At 38.0% G+C, this 27,831-nt stretch overlaps 1 long non-coding RNA gene across 1 annotated transcript; it reads left to right on the top strand.

Annotated features, from left to right (window-relative positions):
* Nucleotides 1-836: 836 nt before the first annotated feature.
* Nucleotides 837-27,831, top strand: LOC141540404 (uncharacterized). The gene is made up of 5 exons (XR_012481539.1): nucleotides 837-1,283; nucleotides 2,194-2,282; nucleotides 13,009-13,052; nucleotides 15,081-15,181; nucleotides 26,679-27,831. It is a non-coding gene; the product is annotated as an uncharacterized LOC141540404 (long non-coding RNA).

The following is a 27,831-nucleotide window of genomic DNA, read 5'->3' as shown; positions in this document are numbered from 1 at the left end:
TCCCTACTTTTGTTCAAGAACTTCTACATTCTGACCCCAGCCAAGAAGCTGTCCCCTGTCCCCAATCCCAAGCCGGTCCGACCCCCTACCACACTCCCAGCTCTGTGCCATCCCCCCCCCAGTTTTCCCTCCAGAACTTCCCTTCACCCCTCCAGAACGATCCTAGAATGCCACACCTTTGTCTCTGATCAGTTTGTCCCTAAGACTGTGGCTGAGAGTGAGACAGTTACAGAAACCTAGAAGAAAACATCTATGAATGTACTGACAGTCCCCGATACAGAATTATCTTCAGTCACACAGATCCACACATCCAGAAATCCCTGTATCTAACTGATAGGATTATTGTGAGAAAAGCACTTTGTAAACCCTAGTGATCTACTAAAATGTGAGTTTTTATTTATAATATCTGTTATGCCAGCCCCTCCTTTCTATTCAAATGTCAGTCCTTTGTCGCTTATTATCTCTTAGATGGATTATTGTGATGATTTCCTAAATGTCCTCCCTTCTAGTCTTTCCCTTGTCAAATCCCTGCTTCCAGATTCATTTTACCAGATCATTCTCATTTCAATATATATAAAAATGTATTTACTGGACATATTTCTTTTCCTGAACTAAGGCCCTTCCCAACCTGGAATCTGTCTCCTCTCCTCTCACCTTTCCAATTTAGTCTTCCTTTAATTTAGTCTTCAGATATACACTATGCATCTGAATCTCTGATTGCTACACTTTCTTTTACATCTGAAATCGACTCACTCCTGCCCCCCCCCACTCCACCCAGTTAGTCCTTTGAAATCTTGTCCACATTTTTCCTTTCTTGATGGTTCTCATTGGATTTCTTTCTAATATGAACTCCTAAAACCCTGAACCTGATCTACTCTAATGATCTTTTTCACATCCTACATTAACTGTCATGATCCAGATTTTCAAAAAGGAAAAGAGGGAACAGTCCTTAAAGTATAGACTGCAGAGGTAGCTCTGATTTCTTAATAATCTCCTAAAAATATCTTATTAAAAGGATGGTTTGTGGACGTTCAGAAAGGAAGTACAGATTAATATGATTTAATCGAGACTAGACTCTGCTACCCTCATTTCCTTTGTCTATAGGATTGAAAGAAATGTGAATTAGGGGAATGCCATAAAGGTGGATCTCTTCAAAAGGATTTGACAAAGCCTCTTGTGCTTTCGTGGTGAGTGAGATGAAGACAGAGGGATTAGATACATTTGGGAAGATTCGGAACTAGTTAGAAGCCTGGACCCAGATACTAGATGTGTGACTCCACTGGGTAAGTCTCTCAGCATCTGCTTGATTAAGTTTCTTCATCCGTGAAACAGGAACAACAATAGAATTTACCTTCCAGGATTTTTGTGAGGATCGAACGACATAAAATTTGTAAAGTGCTTAGCATAGTGCCTGATATGTAGTAAATAAGTGCTATATAAATCTTAGCCATGCTGATAGTGATTAATCAACTGAAATCACCCTAGAGAGGGAGGTATCTAGCAGAGTAGCCCAGGGATCTGTCCTTGGTCCTGTGCTGGTTCTTTCTTTCTTTCTTTCTTTCTTTCTTTCTTTCTTCTTTCTTTCTTTCTTTCTTTCTTTCTTTCTTTCTTTCTTTCTTTCTTTCTTTCTTTCTTTCTTTCTTTCTTTCTTTCTTTCTTTCTTTCTTTCTTTCTTTCTTTCTTTCTTTCTTTCTTTCTTTCTTCTTTCTTTCTTTCTTTCTTTCTTTTTTTTTCTTTCTTCTTTCTTCCTTCCTTCCTTCCTTCCTTCCTTCCTTCCTTTCTTTCTTTCTTTCTTTCTTTCTTTCTTTCTTTCTTCTTCTTTCTTTCTTTCTTTCTTTCTTTCTTTTCTTTCTTTCTTTCTTCTTTCTTTCTTTCTTTTTCTTTCTTCTTTCTTTCTTTCTTTCTTTCTTTCTTTCTTTCTTTCTTTCTTTCTTCTTTCTTTCTTTCTTTTTCTTCTTTCTTAATTAAAGACTTGGATGAAAACCTAAAGGGTATGCTTATCAAAATTGAGGACAATTCCAGGGTTAGGTTGGATGATAGAACAGGAATCTTAAAAAAAAAAAATCTCCACAGGCTAGTACAAGGGGCCAAATTTAATATGATGAATTATTAATAGAGTCCAATATAACTTCAGGACCAGGGAGGTATGGCTAAACCTCATTTTCCTTTTTTGACTAGATTCTTGCCTTTCAGCTCAGGAGGAGATTTTTGGTCTTTGGCTGCCAGATCAGATCCCTAAGGAAAAACATCTTCAGGATGGTTTCTGGATGTCATGGACAGAGGTACTGTTCATGGAAGTCAATGGTCATGCCATTTATTACCATTTATATGCTATAAGATTGTACCAGTGCAAAGTACATTGGTTTGTCCTTTTACTTATAGCTTCCAACTTGACTGAACAGCAACAGAAGGTCAAACAATAGTTTGCCAGACATCTTCAGTAAATTCATTTCCTGCCAGAAAAGATTATTAGAAAAGCTGTCACCTGTGGAAATTGGTTGGTAATTTAAAGGAGAACAACCTGATAGGAAATTTCTAGAGAGGAAGCTCTGATGGCTTAGATTATTTCAGTGATATGGAGATATCACTCTGTGAGATATGATTTATCTAGATTTTTGTAAAGCATTTGACAGACTTTCATGGTGAAAAGGAGACAAAAGTAATACAGTTATATGGATTTGAAAATAGCTGAATGGGAGGGTTCTGGTGGAGTACTCTTAAGTAAAACATTCTTCCAGACATTTTTTATCACTGGCTTAGATAAAGCAAGATATAGTCTACTTATCAATTTTATAAATAACATAAAACTAACATTCAAAAAGAAAATCAAAACAGTCTAAAATCTCCTGGAATGTTCAAAATTCAAAGAAGATCTGAAGAGGTTAGAATGTTATAGAATGTATTTTGGATAAAGAATCTCAGACTTGGGTTCTATGTTAAGGCTAGACATAATATGATTGTTCCAATTCATTCCATTTCTGGTTTGTAGTTTCCATGATCTCTTTCTTCATGTTTATGTAAAAGGGTTTTTCATTTAAGAAATATATGTATTGTTGGTAATTGGAAGTGCTAGGCTGCTTTTGTGGCTATCTGTGAATTGATTGGGTTGTCTTCAAAAAAGTCACATGCAAAATCCCAAGGGCAAACTATAAACTATTTGATTAAAGGAACCATTATTTTCTTGATGAACAGCAGATATTGAGATTATTCATTTATCCGTGGCCACATAATTTTTGGTATAAATTAGATTACTTGAGTCATTACAGATTGTTTATTTTCTTGTATATCTTGTTATCTATTGTATATCTATTAAATTTTTTGATTACTGGTATTTTTGCTTTAAATCCCTTAAGTTGAGTTTCAATGCCTTTAAAGCCTTAGAAAGCTTAAAGCTTAGAAAGATCGCTGTTCTGTTCTGTTGGAGAAAATGCCTTCCCTCCTGATATGATAAAATCACAGGTCCAGACTACCTCCATCTCTCCCCAAATACTACTCTTAAAAATATCTTTGCTTGTTTTAAAAAATTCAGACTTCATAAGCCAAAGTGCAAGTCTTTTGTAGCATCCTAGTTCTTGGAATTGTAAATAAAATTTCCACATCCTCTAATTAGGAAGCCTTGAGCAAAGGAAGGACAAATGACTGTTCTAATCCTGCCATTACCATCCCATTTAGTCAATCTCTGTCTCAGAATTTCTGGGAATAGGCAAATTGAGGGAACATTGTGTGATTGATGGGGATGAAAAAGACGAGCAGGGGAGGCTTTTTTGATACTGCCATTACCAAAAACCATTTTGGGCTTTATATTGTATAGCTGTCTGAACTCCATTTGAAATATAGACTAGAAAAACCACAGCACTTCCTTCCAGTTCCCTTAGGACTTCAACTGGCTGTAAAAAGAAGATCCTTCAGTAAATATCATTAATATTTTGTGTCTTGCTGTCTTGTAGCCACTGGCTCATAACAAATTCACTATTTTGAGGGTATTCACTGCTAAGTGTTTGAGAAAATCTGATTTCTTCTCCCACCCTTCAACCCTCATGAACTCTATTCAGAGTCAGAAAAGCAAACTTCACAAGCACAAGAATAATTTCCCCCCCACTGAACAAAGTCCATCTCCTATCCTTTCCAACCTCACTTCTCCCTATAAGGGGAGAAAGAAAAAGAAAAACAAATATGTATTGTAACAAAAATATATAATCAAGTGAAACAAATTCTTGCATTGGTCAAGGCAAAAAACTGTCAGATATTGTAGTTGGCTGCAATTTCCTTATTAATCAGTATGGTGATCTGGTAGCCTAAATAGCTTATGAACTTGGAGTTATGAACTTGGACCTCCATTGTTAGAAAGTTTTCTTAGATAGAAACTTCTTATATCAATAAAATCACTGGCTTATTCCCTAGCTATAAAGAAGAAAAATATTTTATTTACATGACAGCAAGTTCAAAATAGAAAGCATTATCTTTCCCATAAAACTTGACCTTTTTAATTGAACTTTTCTATTTCTATTGATATTTATCACCATCTTTCTAATCCTCAAATTAGAATTTTTGAGAGTCTTTTTTGACTCTTTCATTTTGCTCTCCTCCAGTCAACTTCTATCTTATCTATTCTCTCTTCCTAGTTTCTTGCTGCCACTATCCTGGTTATAATTCTGCCTTATAAAGCCAAATGGAATACACTTAAATCAGCTTCCATATACAGTTTTTCTAATGTGGAGTGGAAATTCCCCAGAGTTTTCAGATGATTTTTCTTTGACTTGTTTGGGGTCCATTCAATACTATGGAGATATAGATGTTGAAGTCATTTGCACAAGGGTAGTAAATTAAATCATTGGGATGAATGATATTGTCAGAACAGAAAGTGTGAGCACTCATATACAAGATAGATAAACAGATGAAGAGGCGAGAGAGAGACAGAGAGAAAGAGAAACAAAGAGAGATAGATAAAAAGAGACATATATAATACAGAGAAAGAGATAAAGAGATTGAGAGAGAAACAAAAAGACAGAGATTGAGAGCATTTTAAAAGCAGAGCCTAAATTGATACTAGGAGAAAAGGAAAAAAAAAACTAATGAAGGATCTTTTTGAGAAACAGAAGGATGTTTTGGAGAGTAGAATGTCTTGAAAGGCAAAGAAGAAAATATTTAAAAGTAGTCCACAGAACTGGTATAAAGACAAAAAGAGATGTCTTTAATAGAATTTGTCCAGACAAGGCTGACTGTCAAGCCCACTAAATTACCTAAACTGTTTTTAAGCCCTAGTGTTAGCTAAGTTTTTAGCTCTGCATAATTTTTATCTCAGAGTCCCATACCCAAACATTAGTCTCTATTGAGGCCTGAAACAAAGATGGCCCTTGTTATAAGGGCCATTATATATATATATAATAAGCTTTATAGCTCTACCCTACATTATAGACTGGGAAGTGAAAAAAAAAAAAAAGGTTTTGTTGATGGTGACATAATTAGATGGACTCAGAATTGTTTGGATGATGGGACTTAAAGAACAATGACTAATTTTTGGTACATAATGGACTCTAACAAAGAGCTCTTGGGAATTTCTCCTGTGCCCTCTACTGTTTAATATTAATAACAACAACTTGGATAAAGATGGAACTCTCTTATAAAACCTACAAATAGTATAAAGCAGGGAGCATAATTAATATATTTAATGACAGAGCCAAGACACCTCGCCCCCTCTCAGTCTTGACTGGATAGACTATTGGATTGAATCTAGGAAGATGAAATTTAATGGGGATATTTATGAAGTGTTACACTTGGGAGACTCGGTTTCACAAATACAAGAAGATAGGGGAAATATGTTTAAATGGGAGTTTGTCAGAAGCCAATTGTGGAGGTGAAGGTTGACATTCTAAGCATTGAGACCAGAAAGTGATTAGAAAATTGCTATAGGGTAGGTCAGTGTCTCCGGATTGCAGATTTAAAGAGGAAATAGTATAAAAGTCTGGTAGGTGGGAAGGGATCAGGTGGTGAAAGACTTTAAAATACAGAAAGAGGATTTTCTATTTGGGGAAGCTTGATGGTACAATGGTTAGAGCAATATACTTAGAAGCAAGAAGATTCAGTCTCATGAATTCAAATCCAACCTCAGGTGCTTAATATGGGGCATGGCCATGGGTAAGGGCACTTAACTCTGATTGCCTCAGTTTCTTCTTTTGTTAAATGAACTGGAGGAGGAAATGGCAAATCACTCCATTTATCTTTGATAAGAAAACCTAAAATGGGGTTAAAAAGTGTTGGACACAACTGAAAAATGACTGAAAAATTCCTGAAGGTGATAGGGACCCAAAGAACTTTACTAAATAAAAGGCCAACATGGAGGAAAAGAACCAGGAACACAGGTGATGGCTGCCAGGTAGCCCCCAAGGAGAGACCCCCCCACTGCCATCTGCCCCCCGGGTGCCAGGATTCTGAGCTAGGGGTATCCAGCATTGTCAAAGAACTTTAATCTGGCAGCATGGACCAGAGGGGCAAGGGAACTGAGCAGGTGCTATGGCAACCGGCAGCAGAAGACCCAGACTCTGGATCCTCAGAGCATCCAGGCCCTGCTCCTGGAAGCTGGGCAGTCTCTGTCCTCCCTCTGTGAAACGGGCGCTGGACAGAATGACTGCTTTTTACAGGTTGTGTTCCCTCGCTGGCCAGCAGAGAGCAGCATCTGCCCCCAGTGTTCTCCATCTCTGCCATTTGGGGAGTTTGTAAGTCTCAGACAACTTAGTGTCCCCACGTTGCCACAAGGGGGTGCACAGAAGGTGTTCCATGGACAAGGTGACCCAAAGGCATCCCTTCTGTATTAAATAAATGGAAGGAGTTTTAACTGCGCTCATTACACACACATGTACATACATGCACTCACATACATTCAACACAACAAAGAAACAGGTGCAGCACCACACACATGTGTACAGACACGATACAGATAACTACTATGTACATGCACCACACACTGGTAAAATAATGGCTGTATCAGATATTTATTAGCCCCTGTGACCTCGAACAAGCCTTAATCTTTCCCAGCCTCAATTTCCCCAGCTATAAAATGGGGGGGAAAATAGCAACAACAAAAAAAGTTGTGAAAATCCAATGAGATCATACTTGTAAAGCACTCAGCCCAAGCACCTGGCACATAGTAGGCCACTTAAATGCTTTTTTCCTTCCCTCCTGCTCATCCTCAGTTTCCTCAGCTCAAAAATTTGTGGAAAATTATGGCACTTTAAAAAAAGAAAAAGAGAGAGAGGAATACTCTACCCTGTTCCAATTTTGAAAAAAAAAAAAGCAATCTTTGAAGTGTTCAAGCAGCTATGTTTTGATTGAATTATAGTCTCAGATTTGAATGAGTTAGCATTCCCAACTTTCAGCTCCATCTTGCAACCTAAACAGAGAATTCAGAGCTGGAAAGGCCATAGAACATGGAATGTTAATAGAGAATGGGCCTTAGAATAGAAATGTAAGAACTGGAAGGGACTTTGGACATAGAACAGTAAAAAAAGACCTTAGAACATGGAATGTGAGAGATGGAAGGGGCCTTAGAACATGGAATGTTAAGAGATAAAAAAAAGACATCTTAGAATATGAACTGTCAGAGTTGAGAGAGACTTTAGAACACAGAATATCCGAATTGGAAAGGACTTAGAACATAGGACAGGAAGAGATCAAAGAGACTTTAGAGCACAGAATGTCAGAGTTAGGGGGAGCTTAGAACATATAATATTAGATGTGAAAAGGACTTTAGAAATGAATCCAACTTTTTAATTTTACAGAGAAAGAAACTTAGCTGCAAAAAAGGTCATTCCTTGCCCAAGGTCACATAATAGTGAGCTGGTGGCCATATTAGATTCCAGGCTTCTTGTTTCCAAGTCCAAAACTCTTTCTACCTTACTTTATATTCTTAATTAGTTGATGATTTTGAGAACTCAATTCAATTCAATAAACACTGTTTAATAAGCATCTGATATATTAAGAGCACTGTTCCAAGTATGAGAATTTTTGAGAGCCAGGGGAAGCATTGAAAGCCATGGTGTCTAATTTCTAAGAATTTAGGTTCCTAATGAAATCCATGCCTGGGACCAAGAATGATATAGCTACCTTGAAGAAGGTAACTATATATATAAAGCACTCAGCCCAGCACCTGGCACATAGTAGGCACTTAAATGCTTTTTTCCTTCCCTCTGCTCATCCTCAGTTTCCTCAGCTCAAAAATTTGGGAAAATTATGGCACTTTAAAAAAAGAAAAAGAGAGAGAGAGGAATACTCTACCCTATTCCAATTTTGAAAAAAAAAAAAAGCAATCTTTGAAGTGCCTGGGACCTAGAATGATATAGCTACCTTGAAGAAGGTAACTATATATATATATATATATATATATATAAATTCACTATTTCTTTAAAAAATTGTTCCTTTAGATTTGGAATTGATAACAAAATAAGCTGTTTATTTTGTTAAGAATTGAGGAGACTTTTCTGCTTTCCTATTCCACTGTTACCTGGTCTGGGTAAATCTCTCTGTCATATTGTTATCCATATGGCATTGATCCCTTAGGGATATTCATGTAATGATGCACTCTCCTCCCAATAGTTCTGTAAGATAGTGCAAAGGCGATCACCACTATTTGATGGAGGAGAAAACTGGCCTCAGAGAGGGAAGATGATCAATATAGGGCCCCACAGCCAATTCATTTCAAAACTAGAAGATTTGAACTCAGATATTCATCCTCCAAGTTCATTCTTTCTCCATCATTGTAGGCAGATAGAGCAGCTCAGGATAACATAACCAGTAAGTATCTGAGGTCAGATTTAAATTCAGGAAGATCAGTCTTCCTGATTCCAATCCAAGAACTACTTAGTGTAATGAGCATATCCTTATAAAACCCATTTCTTCCTTCAAAGTTCAGCTTGGGAAGTTCTTCTGAGAAGCCTGATCTCTGCACCTCCATTCCCAGTTGCTATTATTTTTTATCTCTTTAAATTATCTTGTCCTTTCTCAAATTTATTTCTGCTGTATCTCCTTACCCATTTTGAAGAGAATATAAGATTCTTGAGAATAGGGACTATTTTGTTTTCAATTTTGTATCACTAGCATCTAGTCTAGTGCCTGGCATATAGTAAACCCTTAATAAATTATTATTGAATTTGAGTAATTATAAATTAGAGAAGCCTCAACTTCTCTCCCTTCCTCTTTTATTCCTTCCTATAAAGTCCCACTTTTCAGGGATTATTTCTTCATCTCACATTTCATTTTTTAAAGAATTCATAATTTTGTAGACATGTTTTCCCTACAAAATATAAGAATATCTCTTCCTGAGTTCATATTCCATATATCATTTGCTCTATAACTTAACAGATAATTGTCAAAAATTACTGTGGGGAAAATTAATTATTCCATGGGCTCACTATGATGCTGTTTGGATTTAACTAGGCTAATCCTCTAACAGGTATGTGTACCAGTTCATCACCAGACCCATATTTAAAGCCTTTACAACTTGGTAGATTGTGCCAGAGCTTATATTCTACTGACGTTATTTGTGAGAATGCAGGGACACCTGGGAACCACAGTGAAGTAACAAAGGAGGATTCTCATAGAGCTTGTAACATCCAAAAAAAGGGCAAGTTAAAGTTTATAACTTCTTCCTCTTGTGAAGTTCTGTGATGTGAGTCAATCCTGGAAGTCACAACAAATTATTGTAGAAACTTTGAGATCCTAGGTGAAAGTGTGGTATTATGCCTTAGGAGGCAAAGGACCCATTTGTTCCCCCTTACTGTTGTCTTTAATTTTAGATCCCGATTTTAGACTCAGAGATTGAAAGTGACCTTTCTAAAGCCATTGTGAAAAGGGTAAAATTTTCCATCAGATCAAGGGATTTATGAATCATCCTATAATAGAGGAAGAGAGAGAAAAATAGACAGATGTACAAATGGTCCAATGACAATGGTAGAAAGAAAATGATTATAAGTGATTTCAAACTTTATCAGGAGGTTAGTATCCTCATCCATATAAAATGTAGCTTATGTCCAATCATTAGTCCATTTCCCCCAACTCAAAAAGCCAAGAGATTAATGAAGTACCTCCTTTTCTTCTTTATAGCCTTCTTAAAAATGCATATTTAAATTCTACATTCCTTTTATGCTGTTTATTTGATGTTTGCAATTGTACTTTAAAGCTAGTTTTCCCTAAAGATAAAATGATTCTTAATTGCTCCCTAATCATGTCTGTTTTTCATTTCATGCCAAAAGGATAATAAGGAGAGTCAGTAAAATTGAATTGAATGCAAGAATTCAAACAGTTTGGAGATCCTCTTCTTTGGACCTTTGTTGGGATTTCTCAAACTTGAGGCTTGCTTAGCTATGATAATTTACACTGATAACTTATAGTCTTACATTCCTCCAAAAAGCAGAAGATATTTATGTGTACTGAAGACCATTGCCCCTGGGCTAAAAGCCCTCTGTGAATTCTCTAATTATTTATGTTGCCATACTGCCTCAAATACAGGAAGCCAGGGAAAACATTTAGCCATCCATGAAAAAAAAAAGTATGAGTTCAGGATAGTGATCAAAAGGAAGGTTATATTCAAACCTGACTCTTTTGTTGGAGATAATTATTGTCTAGAAGGATCAGCTCTGCCTCCTTTTTTTTTTTTTTCCAGGGAGAGAGGGTAAACCCCTGCTCAGTGGCTAAATAGCAATCTCAGTAAAATTATATCTATTGTATTTCCTTGATCTGCTCAATTAATTACTCTGGGATTATTCTGGTCACTTTTTGTGACTATCCATTTTCTTACAGATATTTACTGACCATTCCTTTAATGATATTTTTTCCCCCAGAAATTGAAATAAAGTTCAATGGTCTGTTATTTGAATAGTCCTTCTTTCTTTCTTTCTTTCTTTCTTTCTTTCTTTCTTTCTTTCTTTCTTTCTTTCTTTCTTTCTTTCTTTCTTTCTTTCTTTCTTTCTTTCTTTCTTTCTTTCTTTCTTTCTTTCTTTCTTTCTTTCTTTCTTTCTTTCTTTCTTTCTTTCTTTCTTTCTTTCTTTCTTTCTTTCTTTCTTTCTTTCTTTCTTTCTTTCTTTCTTTCCTTCCTTCCTTTCCTTCCTTCCTTCCTTCCTTCCTTCCTTCCTTCCTTCCTTCCTTCCTTCCTTCCTTCCTTCCTTCCTTCCTTCCTTCCTTCCTTCCTTCCTTCCTTCTTTCTTTCTTTCTTTCTTTCTTTCTTTCTTTCTTTCTTTCTTTCTTTCTTTCTTTCTTTCTTTTCTTTCTTTCTTTCTTTCTTTCTTTCTTTCTTTCTTCCTTCCTTCCTTCCTTCTTCCTTCCTCCTTCCTTCCTTCCTTCCTTCCTTCCTTCCTTCCTTCCTTCCTTCCTTCCTTCCTTCCTTCCTTTCCTTCCTTCCTTCCTTCCTTCCTTCCTTCCTTCCTTCCTTCCTTCTTCTTTCTTTCTTTCTTTCTTTATTTCTTTCTTTCTTTTCTTTCTTTCTTTCTTTCTTTCTTTCTTTTTGAAAGTTGGAACATTACTTTTTTTCTATTCTTGAAGTACCTCTCCTGTTTGCCATGGCCTTTCAAAATTGACTGTCATTGACATCACAATCATAACCAATAATTTCTTCAGTTTCTTAAGATACAATTCACCACGATTTTGGGATTTGAATTCATCCAGAGCAATTTAATCCCTTTTCCTATCTCCCTACTTGTGCTAGACATAACTCCTTATTAGCCATTTTTGTTTTCTTTGTTGTAACTGGATATTATCTTCCCTGGTGGAGAAAAAAGAAGCTAAATAACAGTTGAGTAATTTTGTCCTCTCTCTGTCCTTGATTAGAACTACCTCATGCCCTTCAGTAGAAGTTTCAGCAGTTCATTGGTTTTCTTTCCTCCTTCCCCCCAACATAACTTTAAGAACTACGCTTTTTGTTCTGAAATTTTATCCCTCTGAAACTGCTCGCAACTGTATCATGCTCTTGTATCCTTCTTGTCACTTGCCCCTGATTTATCTGCTACACATATTTTTTAAAAGTTGGTTGAGGAGCTCCCTTCTATCTACATAAGTCTTTAGACAACTACCCCCTTGTCATCACCATTGTAATTGTTTCTCTTTTGTGTTCAGACTTTTATCAAAGGCTTCTAAAGAGTTTTAGATCCTGGAATTGTGCTAATTCTTTCTCTGAGCTCTTTGAATTCTGCTGTCCTAAAATCTAGGATATATGCTAGAATGTGACCAGCTTTCCTTTCCTACATCACAAATTCTAAGATGATATGATTACTGCTTTCTAAAGTTCCTTTAGAAAATCAGATCCAGAATAGCAATTCCTCTGGTTCCTTCACTTTTTGTAGAAAGAGAGAAGGTTCTTTATCAAGAAGACTTTTTTTTTTTGATAGAGGGGGAGGGAGAGGGAGAAGGAGAGAGAGATTGGAAGGGAGAGAGTGAGGGAGACAGAGAAAGAGAAAGAGAAAGAAAGAGCTCTAGCAGATATTTGAATAATTGAAATTCCATATCAATAGTGAATCCTGCTCCTCTATCATACTTTTGATATGTTTCCTAAATTCTTTATCAATTTACTTTTTTTTTTGTACAGGTGATCTGTAATTTGATCTGATGACAATATCATATTAGTCCCAGTGTTCGTTCTGATGATAATGTCACCCTGGTACTTGGCCCAATTGATCCTTACCTTAACATTTTTCATCATACTTTCACATTTCAGTTTTTGAATTTTCTTATATTTTCTTAATATACAATATTCCTAACTTGTTCCTTTTGAAAAAGGCATTTTTCATAATAAGGATCTGATGCATGCTTAGAATGTCTCAGATGGCATGTCTACATGGAAGAGAGTTGGAAGACCAAGAAGAGAACCATGAAGATGTGTAAGGGATGTGCCTTGGAGAGGCAGATATTCTGTAACTAGTTCAGGTTGCTAATTATGTATGGGAAAGGAGGCCTCTTAATTAGCTGTGTGACATTCAAAGAGATTTATTAGCTTTAACTATTCTTTCTTTATCTTGGTGCTATTAGGGGAACTCAGTGAGCAATGAAGAGTAGCTGGAACTTCTAACCTGGTAAGTGCAAAAGGTTCAGAGCATTCCATTCCAGAATAAGGTCTTTAGAATTCCATCATTCCAAAACTCAGATTTTCAGCTAGCATTGTATCAATGCCTCCAAGTTAGAGAGGGAGTAGTTCCATCATCAGCATCCCAGATTTCCAGACACTAGGTTGGTAGCCAACCAAACTTGATGCCCTGATTAATAGCTCAAATTTGTGTTCATGGGTTGGAAGTAGAAATTAGGAATCTAAAGCTCAGGTCTTTTTTTCAGTTTGACTCATTCTGTGACTTGGACTTGGACACATTTCTTCTCATTTTGGGTCCCAGATTGTTAATCTAAAAATGGCAATAAATTGAGGGTAGAGGATATTAGATGACTTTTAATTTCTCTTCAACAATGAATATTCGATGATAGGGGGAATTCAGGGGCCCAGATCTAAAGCATGGACTACAGATGCTGATATTGGGGTTAGGATGCAAGCACAAGGTAATGGGGGAGGCCTTAAGAAGTTACATATATATATCTTACTCTGAATCCACTCTTTGGTCATAAACTTAACCCTTCCTAACTGTAGCCCTACATTGAGACCATAGACCATTTTAATCCTCATCACAGGCTAAGACTAAATCCAGAACTCTCTGCCCTATATTCTTTGATTCAAAAAGGACACAAAGGGCATGTTAATAATTTTTATTATTTTTCTTCTCACAGATCCCTGTGAGGGAAGTAGGTATATCATATGTCAGGGTGGGCTCTCTGATTGAGACAATGGAGCACTCTTCGCTCTAATCAGAGCTCCTCAGTTTCTATCCCTCCAATTTCCACTTAGGGAAAACCAATGCCTGAGATAATTCTACTCTCCCTCCCCCCATTATTGCTTATAGGATAGGTTTGAGGAAATCATATACTCTTCTCCATTCCCCACCCCATCTCTAAATCACATGATTATATGATGATGGGATGATCCATGTAAAGAGGGATTAAAAGCTGCTTCTTTTAGTGAAGCTTTCTTTAATAGGGCCATCCACCCTGACTGGCATTGAGGGGGTTATATTGAGCTTCCCAAGGATTAAACAGGGGAAAGGGACTCAGTGTTGAGTAAGACAGAGTAGAAAAGAAGAAAGAAGGAAGTGATTGTTTAATTAAAACATTAAAATTTCACAGTTCCCCCATGACCTCTTCCCTTCCCCTCCCAATTATGGCTTCACCACCCCTAACAGAAAACAAAAAACAAAAAAACAAAAAAACAATTTTCCCTATCCTCAGGGGACAGAAAAACAGCAAGGGAAAAGATCAGCATCCCAAATAAGAAAGGGAAGAGAAAAGGAGAAAGAGAAATAGTAATACTGGGAATTGGCCAGGTTCATACCTAAGGAATGAGACTACAGGACAGAGTTCTCCCTTCTGTATTCCCTGAAGGAACTGGAAGAAGGAACAAGATCCTATCCTGTGGGTCTTTTTTCCTGGGAGGAAATCTGCCCTTTGGTATTGGAAATCCTGTCCTGAGTGAAGAGATCTTGGGAACAGAAAACTTTAGGGACAGTGGAAGGGGTAGGGACAAGAAAAATCTCTTCACCAGCCAGCGTGGAGGAGCGCCCACAGGAGGCTGGCAGAGACACCCACCCACAGAACCCCTTGGCTGATGACTAGGCTAGTGGAAGCATCTGTCTCTGCCTTCCCATTGCATCTATTTGCCTGGCAGCAGGCAACAGAGATGGCGTGTCCATCGGTTGAAATGGTGCTGTTCGGGCACGTCGGGGCACAGGACTTCATCACCAGGATATGGTTGGGGTTGATTGAGTTGACTGGAATTGGGAGAGAAGAAAGAAAAGAGACAGGTGAGGTAGGACAAAACACTCTAGAGTCTGCTGTTTAAAAAACTGATATTTACCATTGTCCCAGCACTCTCCACCAAGACTTTTAAACCTATCCATGGCCCTATACACATTTCTTAAATTGAATTTATTGACTCTAGAGGTTTCCTTGATTAGCTCCATCTGACTGATGTTCCTTTATTCTGTTTCTCCAAATCATTACAACAGTAGAGCTTCTTAGAATGGAAGTGTCTTCTATAGTCATTCAGTTCAACTCAGGATTCTTTGCAAAAAGTGGTTATCAGCTACCACTTGGGAGACTTACCATGGTAAGGATTCATGATTTCTTGGATAACTTATGCCATTTCATTAGCTCCGAGAGTGGGTTTCCTGGCAAATGTTTATCAACTGGCTCTCTGGGGGTGGGAGTGAGGGAATGTTCGCAGGACATACTTTTAAGTTAAATTTGCATTAGAAATTTTTGCCGTCCCTTTCTTATATCTAGACAATCAATAAACAATAAAGCAAGCCTTGATTTGTGGCACTTTCCAATTTCCACAGTGTAAATGTTCACACTGAAAAGATAAGATTTGGCCAGTTTGAGTTGTTCCCAGCACAACATGGACAGCTCCTTTATTTAGGAAATGTTTTCTTACACTAAACCTAAATATTATTCTCTTGCAATAGAAGCTGATACTCATTAGAAAGGAGTTAGAATTGGTTAGAATTATAAATATGTGGAATCAAATGAGTCTTGAAATAAGGAAGCTATTGGCCAAGCTTGGGATTTATTAAGTATAAGGAGATTTCCATTGCAGGAATAGGAATCCAGTGAGAAACAACTTAATCCTGTAAAATCCAACAAATATTTTTAAGTGCTTACTATGTGTTAGGTATTCTGGTAGGTGATGGGCATACACAAAGGTGCAGAAGTGTTTGAGTTCAAGGAATTTGTGTTTTATTATATGGTCATTTTAATTTGTACATACATCTATTTGCAAGTCAGTGTAGAGTGTGGCAGGGAAGGGAGAAAGGCCAAATCAGTCTAATGTGTTGATATTATAGGAAAGAACATTGAAACACCAAAGATCTGTGTTTGAATCTCTTATTTGCCTCTACAACCCGAGAGAAGTCACTTTGGCTTTCTGTTGAGAAATTTCAACTAGTTGAGTTCCAAGACCTCTCCCAATTCTTAATCCTATAACTAAGGAATTAGGGAAACTTGGGTACAAAACCTGTCTCAGACACTTTGTGATCCTGGAGTGATATAGTAACTCAATCTCTCTCTTAGTCTTAGTTTCATCATCTGTAAAATGGAGATAATTATCTACTTACCTCTGAAGGTTGTTGTATCAAACTTGTAATAATACATTGCATATTAATATTTGTAAATAATATTTGTAAAGTGCTTTGCAAACTTTAAAGTATCAAATACATTTTGTATAATAATAGTAATAATAACAGTTATAATCAGTTAAACAGTTATAATCGCAGAGTTAGTGAGAGGATTAATTGAGATAATATGTGGGAAGTGTTTTGAAAATCTTAAAGTGGTTTATAAATTATTATTATTCTCATTATTAGTTTGTTAGGAGATCACTTTGATATTTCAAACCTAGAGAAATAAAAGTTAACATAGCTAGTAAATTCCCAATGAGTTGGAGAAATTGTAGTTATCAGAGAAATCACTGATTGAGGGGGAAAAAGAATATGACTACATCTGCAAATAGACCAATCACCTTTTCTTTTCTTCTTTGCTATGAGGTGAAGTCAGATGTAAGGGGGCTTGATTCTACAAGGCAGATACCTTTTCAATCTCTAAAAATCAAGCACATCCCTTTCTCATTAGTCAGAAAACAAAACTGTAGGAAGATAATCTTTTAGGCTTTGACAAAGAGTGCCCTTTTAAAAGTTAGTGAATAGCTACTTTCAAGATGGAGGAATTCTTAACCTAGGGATTACGAGTTTAATTTTTTTTTTTTTGATAACTACTTCAATGCAATTGAAAAGCCAATTTATTGTGTTTTGTGAATTTAATTTTTTTTAAAAAAGAGGATCATAAAAGATAAAATGATCAATTCTGATGACACAATATTTTAAATTGTTTTTGCATAAACAAATTCAATGAAAATAAGAGTAAAGGGGAACAATTAACTGAGGTGAGTAGAGAAGTCTTTACAGTAATCCCTACATAAGTCTACTTTGGTCATAATGTATAAGCTTTGTAATATGTTGCTCTTTGCTAATATTTTATTTGATTAAGATTTCATTTCCAATATATATATAATAAATAGATTCAAATACATTTTTAAAGAATGGGTCTTAGACCCTCTTGCCTCCAAGGACTTTTTTCAAGAATCTAGTCAAAGATAGTAGGTTATGAACATTGTATTTCTAATTCTCAAGAGTCCATTTCTAAGGCCATTCAAGTATCCATCTGGACATCAGAAGATATGGGCAAACATAGCTAAAATCCAGGGTGCTATTGAGTGTACTGGGACAGTAAGCCTGGTGAGTTTTATAGACCACAATCTAAAGTTTTGTACTCCTACAGTTCTACAGAGGAAAGATCATGGCATCTAGATCTAGAAGACTTGGGTTCAAGGCTTTGTTATGATACTATCCTGTGAAATTTTAGGTAGATCAAGTTTCTGACCTTTCACTCTCAGTTATCCACTCTGTAAAATGAGGGAGTTGGGTTATATGCCCAATAATATCGACAAGCAAAGTAGTGGTGAGAGCTCTGGTCTTGGAGTTGGAAGTCTTTGGCTGTATCCTTGATTTGATACTTTTTTTTTTTTTCCCCTGAGGCTGGGATTAAGTGACTTGCCCAGGGTCACACAGCTAGGAAGTATTAAGTGTCTGAGACCAGATTTGAACTCTGGTCCTCCTGAATTCAGGTTTGTTGCTCTATCCACTGCGCCACCTAGCTGCCCCCGATTTGATACTATTTGTAAGATCATGGGCAAGTCATTTAACTGTTTTCTGTCTGACATTTTTTTATTAACTGAGTGATTTTGGGAAAGTCCTTTCCCCACTTACAAGCTGTAGTTTTCTTCTCTATTGATAGCCCCTAAGATTTCTTGCAGTACTGACATTTTACATTTTTTGTGATTACAAATCAACTTTCAGAGAAGTTTCCTTTGGGATTTCTCTTTCAGTTTCCTCCCTCTCTCTTCTACTCTGAGAATCAAAGATGATTCTTCTGAGATATAAATGAGGTACTATATCCATATTGAATACCATTCATTGTAGAGGGATAGTGTCCCTGTTCTTTTCAACCCACTCTGTTGGTCAGGGATGGCATCTTAGCTAAACTATGTAGCTCTGAGCTCCCTTAGCTCCAAGCATAGGATCCGTTTGATAAATATTTGTTGAATGAATGAATGAAAACATTCCATAAGATCCTTTACTCTTTCTAGATTATGAGTTTCTAAAGATTAGCTCAGACTATCAATGGAGCCATTCAGAAAAGAAAAACAGTAAAGTGGAGGTAATTTTCTTGTTATTAAAATAACTGGTCACAAGGTCACAAGCTTGAGAGTGAAAAGGGACTTTAAAGGTTATCCTTCAAAAATAAGTGACTTTAAAAGGGTCCAGTCAAAAGAGCTGGGAGGATTCACATCCAGGGCTCTTTCTAGTACATTTTGTGACCTTTCATGTAGTTCTCCATCCCTCTATCAACCTATGACTTTTGGAATTTGGGGGAGCCCCAGAGTGTAATTCCCTCACTCATTTCCATCTTGGGGTTATCAGACTAACATCTCTGTTATTCTGCTGCATTAAGTCTTGCTCCCCAGGAATTCAAGGTAATGACAACCTTCTAGGTCCAGGACTTGGCATCTATCATTTGTGGATTTTGAAGCTTCTTTTGGCCTGTCATTAAGCAAGCATGGGAGGGGTTGTGTATATGTATATGTATTATCTGCCCATCATTTCTGGGTTCATATGGCACTTGCTGGGTTAGTCCTGGGGCAGGAGTTATTCCCAGCTCTCATGAGTAATAAAAGACACAGAGATGGTGAGTCACCCACTTCAGGGGACCCAGCACCTGGAGGCCTAAATTGGCAAGATAGTTTAGGTCACCAATCTTTATTGATGTCCACTTCCTGACATTGTTGATTTAAAAGCTAGAAGAATAAAATATTTCAGCAACAGATGAAGCCCTGGATTTATAAAACAGGCTAAAATTAGGAAATGGAAAGTTTAGGAGTAAAGGCCCTTTTCCATTTAAAACAACAAACATTTATTAAATAAGCACCAAGTTCCGGTCTCTCTGCTTTTTCCCCCTAGAGATACAAAAAACAAATAGAGAGCAACTTCCTGCCCTCAAGAGGCTTACAATCTATAGATAGAGAGAGAAGATGCAGACAGAGAAGTGAGAAGTACAAAGGAGGGATCCAGGAAAAAGTGCTATGAGGTATTCCAGGCGAGAAAGATCATTTCTACCCAAAGAGAAAGTGGGGGAAGGGATTTTAGGAGGTAGTACCTGAGCTAATTTCAACAAATACCCTTTCTCCCCAGGATCATTGGAATTCAGAATCTTATAATATTAGAGCTTCAGTACATTTATATGACTTAGAATGTCAGGGCAGAAATAGATCTTAGATCATCCAGTTTAATCCCTTCTTTTCACTTATAGGGAAAGTGAGGTGCAGAGAAGGAAGTCAGAATCCTATTCTTCTGACTTTCAGGACTATTTCCACTTCACCAAGCTATTTTACTTATTCTAGGATGCACGAGATTATAAATGGCTTAATGTGAGATCTCTCTGGGAGCCTGGCATTTCAGTTGGGGAATGAGTCTCAAACCAATGGAATTAATCTCTAATAGTAGAATTGCAAGCTCTATGACAGTGAAGGGAGGGAGAAAATTTGAAATGGGGTGAGATACTTCTAGGAGGTCTTAACCTTTTCTCCATTTAAATAGCACCCTTTCCAGATGAGGCTCAATAGATAAAAATCCACAGGAATCTAATTGCTTATGATTTCCCCTGCAGACACTTAGGGTAAATGCCCCTTGCCTCAAGCAAATTATTTGTTGTTCAATCATTTCAGTCATGTCTAACTCTGTGGCCCCATTTGGGGTTTTCTTGGCAGAGATACTGAAGGAATTTGCCATTTTCTTCTTCAGCTCATTTTATAGATGAGGAAATCAAGGCAAATAGAATTAAGTTACTTGCCCAGAGTCACACAACTCATAAGTGTCTGAGAGTGCATTTGAACTTAGGTCTTTCTGACTCTGAGACAATTGCTTTATCCACTGATCCCCCTCCTAGGGCAGCTGCCCCCTCAAGCAAATAGACTTTTAATTATTTTATCCCCCCTCATATAGCTCACTCGTACATATTTCATCGCTTAATATCCACCCTACTTGATTATGAGCTCATTAAGAGCAGGGCTGTCTTTTGCCTCATTTTGTATCTTCAGGGCTTAGACCAGTGTCTGGTAGACATTTAATATATGTTTATTGAAGGACTGACTGTCTGACCTACTTACTAGAGTTGTGAGGAAACTCTTCATGAACCCTTGGGGATTATAAAGTGAGGGCTAACATCAATAAAAATGTCATTCATGCCCCATTTTAATTTACAGACTTTGCTTACTCTCTGTCCCCACCCCTCAATCTGGGTCTCATCTCAATATAGGACAGCACCTCTTTTAGGAAAAGAGGGAAAGAATTTGGCCAGAGACAGCCACACTGGGGTTATTGAGTCCTATGAGAAAACTCCTCCTCCGGGGAGTCTTTGACGATGGTTACCTTATTTGTACCTGATTTTCTTCCATACACTGTGTTTCTAGCAAGGCATATTTAATTTTTACTAGGTTAGTTAGTGATGCAATCAAGGAGAATAACAACAACAATAACAACAATAATAACTAACATTATTTATGTAATGCTTTGAAGTTAGCAAGGAATTTTACATACCTTATCTTATTTGAGTCTTGTAATCCCTGTATGTGAATCTCTCCACAGGTATTATTATCCCCTTTTACAAATGAGGAAACTGAGGCTCAAAGAGCAGTGACTTGGCTGTGATCACATAGAGTCAGAGGTAGAATTTGACCCTAAGACTTCCTTATTCCAAAGGGTGCGTTCTCTGCGCATCTTTCCAAATATCAAAATATGTTGTGTGACTTTGAAAAGACAATGTGGTAGAATGGAAAAGTTTTGGAGGTCAGGAAGACACAGGAGTGTCTGCAAAGCTTGGCACTTACTTGCTGTGAAGCCGTGGGTATCTCACCCAGCCTCAGTTACCACCAATTAAATGGGGATAATAATGATTGCCCTGGTTCCTTTACAAGTTCAAATGAGGAAAGGATTATAATGGCAAAGCTTGAAGGGCTAGGGGAATGTTGGCCATTACTGTAGAATCCCAGGACTTTTTTTTATTTGTCCCTTTGAGGCTGGGACCAGCAAAGGGGAGTAATCTCTGCTCAAACCAGAGAATCCCCAAGGACAGTACCTCAGCAATTATAAAATCTTTTCTTGACTTTTGGTATTCCTAATATTATATAGGACTCTGCCCACATCAGTTCCTCATTCAGCAGACATTAACTCTCCCTAGCCAAGCATAAAGCACAGCCAGGAAGTCTAGGACTTTTGTTCTTTTCTTGAGATTTCTCCATTGCAAAGTCACAGCAGTTATGTACCTGATGGGTGCAATGGGTACAATGCAGGGTCTGAGTGCAAATCCAGCCTCTCCCTAGCCTTGTGATCCTGGGGAAATCACTGAACCTTACCCCCAGCTCCAGTTTTCTCATCTGAGTAGTCTACCTGAGAGGGTTGCTGGGTGGATAAAAGGGGGTAAGATTTTAGAAGCTCTCTATAAACCTTAAAGCCTTCTCCAAATGCTGTGGTGATTATGAGCAGGTGGGTTGCCCACGAGGAAGGCAAATTTCTACACTTCCTTGGGTGGGAGGAGGAGATGGCCCCGTATGGCAGCCTTTCGCCTCATGGGGGCTTAGCCAGGTGTGACTTCCTAGCCCACGTCCCACCTGGGGGAAGGGGAAGGCAGAGGGAACGGGGGTCCAGGGAAAGGACGGGCTGTGGGAATACTCACTTGCCCGGGTAATAAGACAGTACTTGTCTGTTGGGGAGCATTCGACAGGAGCCCGGCAGCTCTCAGGCCCGCAGCACACGTGGCATTCTAGGGAGTGAGCTGGGAGAGGAAAGGAATGATAAGGAAGGTCAAAGAGGGGATGGAGATCTGCAGTGGGAACGGTCAGGCTTTCCCGGCAGGATTACAGATGGAGCATCTAGTACAGGGGGGACTGTCACCGTGGCGGGGGACCCCATGCAGGATAAACTCTGGGGCCTGACCTGCTGTCCTGTGTCTATGAGGACTCAGAAAAGAAATAAAAGCAGTGCGAGAGGTAAAAGTCCAAGGTCATAGAGGCTTAGAATCTTAGAGTTGAAGAAACTTAAGATTACAATAAACTTGTGTGTGGAAACACAAGAAACTTATCACAAAATACATATACACAGATATACATACAAATACACAACTGTACACAGTCCAACACAAAACGATATAACATATGTGTACACGTGCATGCAACATACACGACAATACATCTTCACCCACACCATGCAATGCACAAATACATGCAAACACATAAGCACATACACACAAACATATATAGTCACATATATAAATACACAAACATATATGTAGTCACACATATAAATACACAAACATATATGTAGGCACATGTATACACATATACATATATACACAAACATATACATATTGTTGAAATCTGCCTCCTGGCAACTTTTTCTCTTTCTCCTTTGGGGGTCACACAGAGCAAGAGTGCTGTCCCCTATGACATCCCCTCAAATATCTGCAGACTTTAATCATGTCCCCTCTCTCTATTTATTTTTGCTTTTCTAACATAAAGTTTCAGAATGTCTGAGACAGAAGGGACCTTTAGAGGGTTAGTTGAATCACTCCATTTTACAGATAAGGAAACTGAGGCTGTGAGAGGTGGAGGGACTTTCCCGAAGCCACAGAATGAGTCTTGAATTTCAAGCCCCTTTTAATTAAAGAATTAATGGTCTTTTCATTCCATCACACTGAAAACTGAAGCCCACAAAAAGGGAAATTTGTGCAAGGGGAAGAGCTAGAAATAAAAATATTGAATTTTTCTTGTGCAGCATGATAAATGTGGAAATAAAGTTTAGAAGAATTGCACATGTTTAATCTATATTGGATTACTGGCTATCTAAGGGGAGTAGGGGAAAGGAAGGGAGAAAAATTTGGAACACGAGGTTTGGCAAGGGTGAATGCTGAAAACTATCTTGGCACGTGTTTTGAAAATATAAAGTTATTATTTAAAAATAAAATAACTGCCAAAATAATATTATTAATTCACATGTTCCAATGCTTTGAAGTTTGTAAAGTTTTTTCTTACTTCAGTCCTGTAAAGTTGGGAATGGAATCATCACTAGACACATTTTACAAATGGGGGAACTGACACAGTGATAGTGATTTGTCCAGCATTACAGAGCTAATCGGTGGCAAAAGTAGGATTTTAATTCAGGCCTTCCACCTTCACATTCAGGCCTCTTTTCATACCATTGCCATTGGTAACACCAGGGAGATTATAAGAATGACATATCTCCTATCATCTTGGGGAGGAAGTGGGTAGGTAGTATTCTAGAAAGTATTGTAATTGCTCTTCATTCATTCAAAAATATTCATTGAGCATGGGCCATATGCTAGACTTTGAGCTTGGCACATTAGAGTGGGCAGAGAGGAATAAGAACATCCCCTATATCCTTGAAGCTTACATTCTCGAATGAATTCTGGTATAGACACAGGTCACTTCAGTACCAGGTAGGACATGAAAGGGCCATAGGAGAGGAACAGAAATTGAGGGGCAGATATTCTTGGGAGAGGGATGGGAGAATTTGTGCATGAGTAAATCAAGGAAGATTCCATGAAGAGAAACAGTATTTTAGATGAGTAGTCACTGAGATGAGTGGAATGACATTTACCTTAAGTCAATTTGTTTGAGAATTTATAAAATAAGCCCAAATCAAAATCCCAAGGAACCTGAGACCTCTCAACATCTCAGATGTCTCTCAGCAGTCTCTCTCATCTTAACTGGAAGTTCCCACCCAGGCTTTCTCCAGGATAATGCTTCCGTAATCCAGAATTAATATCCTGCTCTATACAATAATAACAACAAAAGCAACAAACCACTCATTTCATTAGGGAAATACACCTTAGCTAGCTGTTAGGAGGTAAGTCCCCATCAAAGTGTGAATGACTGATCATGACTCATAACAGTGTGCTACCATTATAGATGGAACTGTCTCAAATTGGGAACCATCCTACAGAGCTTTCAGCCAAATCCAGAATTAATATCCTGCTCCAAATAATAATAATAATATTAATAATAACAATAAAAGCAACTAACCACTCATTTCATTAGGGAAATACACCTTAGCTAGCTATTAGGAGGTGAGTCCCCATCAAAGTGTGAATGACTGATAGAGTTTGATCATGACTCATAACAGTGTGCTACTATTGTAAATGGAACTGTCTCAGATTGGGAACCATCCTACAGAGCTTTCATTCTCAAACTCCAAAAGGGATTCACCTGGGACAAATGACCATCCCACTTAGGTCCTCATCCTAACTTCAACAATGGGGAGGATAATTATCCAGGCACTAACTTCTACAAGGGCTACTGTAAGGTCAAATGAACTTGCCCATGTCCAGACCAAAGTGCTTTGCCTCAGAATAAATGGAATCCAGCACTCACTTATTAAATGCTTGCTGTATACAGTCCGATGCTCATTTATCGAGAGCCCTAACTAGGTGCTCTTTGAGGTGCCCGGTAATAATAGCTCCTATTTCTATAGCACTTTGAGGTTTACAAAGTACTTTGCTGGTAATAACCATGTGAAGTAGCCAGTTTGAGTGCTATGAATCCCATTTTATAGTTGGGGAAATGAAAGTTCAGAGAATGGGACTGACCTGTCCAGATAACAAGTTTCAGAGTCAATGATGAACTCAGGTCCTGCAAACTCAAGGATATGACCACAATTTTGCATAATACTTCTCCCACAGGGGTTTGCTTTTTTAAAAGGTAGTTAATAAACTAAAAGAATCTACAATTTCAGGGGACTTGTCTTTGGGTAAAGGTGGTCTTTTATGGAACCCTTCAATTGTTGTTTAATCAATTAGTCATGTCCAATTCTTCATGACCCCATTGGAGTTTTCTTGGCAAACATACTGGAGTGGTTCGCTATTTCCTTCTCCAGCTTATTTTACAGACGAGGAAACTGAGGCAAATAGGGTTAAGTGACTTTCTCAAAGTCACACAACTAGTGTCTAAATTTGGATTTACACTCAGGTTCTCCTGACTGCAGGCCCAATGCTCTATCCACTGTCTTGGAACCAATCAAATTATACCATAAAACAATCCTGGATAGAAATCATGCAATTGTTAAAAAGCTTTGCAAATGAATATAAGAAACCTATTCTGTCTGTACTGTCATTTACTACCTGCATGTTCTTGGGCATGATGTCCCCTGTCTGGTTTATCCAGCTCAAAATACTGTGATCCTATAACCTGAGTTCAAATTCTGTCTTTGTTACTTCCTAGCTTGAGGAAGTCACTTTTCCATCTTTGAGATTCAGTTTTTCTGTCTGTGAAATGAAAATAAAAATACTCAAACTCCTTGCATCAAAAAACTGTTATGAAGAAATGCTATAGAAATATGAACTACTATTACCTTTTAAAAGGGGGGCACAAAATAAGGTTTTTTTTTAAGAACTAGAAAGACACAGATTTAATTTCAGTGAGTGCCACATAAAGAGGAATGATTCCAAATGAATAGAAACCCACTTTGTCTCTAACTCCCAGACACAGAAAGACTTTCAGTGCACGTTACAGAAATATAATACGGATTCCCCAATATCCTATCCCTAAATCTCTCCCCTCCTTCCCACGAACTTCACCACCACCAGAAAAAGCCTGGGCAGGTAGGGAGTTAGTCTTACCAAAATTCACACACAATGCAGCCAACAGAAGCAAGGCAGCAAGACACAGCTTCATCGTGGGGAGACTTCTCACCAGGACTGGAGACTGGAGGAGAGCGCCTGGTAGGTAGGTGCCTTTATATGGCCTTGGCCCAGCAGGGAGGGCTTCCGGGCTTCCTGAGCCCTGCTAATTGAGCTAGCCAATTAGCCCGGGAAAAAAAACAGCAGCCTGAGTCACTAGCTGGAGCCTGCCCGTCCCTCACTAAAGGGCCCTTTCTTTTCCTCCTCTGTGAAATGGGCTCACTCCTAGAGCTCTTAGGGGTACTGAAGATCCTAAGACTTAAAACTGAATTAGAGATCATCTAATTTGAGTTTCCTCTTTTGACAGATGTGGAAATTAAGGCCCACAAAGGATTGCTTAAGATCAAAAAGGAAATACATGTCAGAATTGGAATTCAGTACCCTCCCCAAATCCCGCCCCTCATATCCAAATTCTTACAACTTTTAGGACCACGGCCCTAGGGGCAATTTCTGGACCAACATCCTCATTTTACAGAAGAAAGCTGGACTCCAAGAACCTAAGCAATTTACTGGAAATACCACAGGCAGTAAGCTTCACAGGCAGAATTTTAACTCAGTTTCCTGTGTCTCAAAGCCAGAGATCTTTTCACTGATCTCTTCCTAATTGCAAGTTCTTCCTTGACCATAGATAACTTTCTGCCCTTTGCCCCTTCTCTTGCTCCCATCCCAGATTCTAAGATTGCCCAGCATTTCCCCGGATGTATCCTGAATATGCAAAACTGTTGATATGTTGTCTCTTCCATTAGAACAAGAGCTCCTTCCTATGTATGCAAGTGTTTGTGGCAGCCCTGTTTGTGATGTCAAGAAACTGGGAATTGAGAGGATACCCATCAGTTGGAGAATGGCTGAATAAATTGTGGTACATGAATATTATGGAATATTATTGTTCTGTAAGAAATGACTAGCAAGATTATTTCAGAAAGGCCTGCACTGATGCTGAGTGAAATGAGCAGGACCAGGAGATCATTATACACAGCAACAACAAGACTAAACAATGATCAATTCTGATGGACGTGGCTCTCTTCAACAATGAGATGATTCAGGCCATTTCAAATGGTCTTGTGATAGAAAGAGCCATTTGCACCCAGGGAGAGAACTGTGGGGATCACAACATAGTATTTTCACTTTTTTGTTGTTGTTTGCTTGCATTTCGTTTTCTTTCCCAATTTTTTTCCTTTCTGACCAGATTTTTCTTGTGCAGCATGATATTTGTGGAAATGTATATGCAAGTTTAACATTTATTGGATTACTTGCTATTTAGAGGAAAAGATGGGCATAAGGGAGGGAAAAATTTGGAACACAAGTTTTGCAAAGGTGAATGCTGAAAATTATGCATATGTTTTGAAAATAAAAAACTTTAATAAAAATAAATGCTCAATGCTTAAAAATAAAACTAAGAAGAAGCATAATGATAAAAAAGAACAGGAGCTCCTTAATATCAGACTCTGTTTTTGCCTTTACCTGTACCCCTGGTACTTAACAGTGCCTGGCACATAATAATCACTTAATAAATGCTTGTTAACTCTTGTTGCCTGGGAATTTTCAGTACTGATTTGAAAATGAAAAAAAAAAAACTCATCTAATTGGACAGGTAAAGTAGCAAGAACCTTGAAAATAGCTTAAATACTACTTGAAAATTTGCTGCCCCTTTTCATCTGGGAAGGAACAAGCAGTGGAAATGAAATGACCTTGGAAGTACTCTCTTATGTAGATCAGAAGCATTTTTAGGTGGCACAGAATGTCAAGATAAAGACCACAGGAAATAACCAGCTAACAGCTTCCAATTCTTTTCATACAGAAAATGTCAACAGGAGGATAATTGTCATTTAACAGTCAGCCATTTATTAACCTTCCACTGTATGCTTTACATAAATGATCTCATTTGAGTCACTCAACAGT

This window comes from Sminthopsis crassicaudata, chromosome 1 (assembly GCF_048593235.1).
Source record: "Sminthopsis crassicaudata isolate SCR6 chromosome 1, ASM4859323v1, whole genome shotgun sequence".
In the NCBI taxonomy this organism is placed as follows: domain Eukaryota; kingdom Metazoa; phylum Chordata; class Mammalia; order Dasyuromorphia; family Dasyuridae; genus Sminthopsis; species Sminthopsis crassicaudata.
This window is presented reverse-complemented; position numbering and strand designations above follow the sequence as displayed.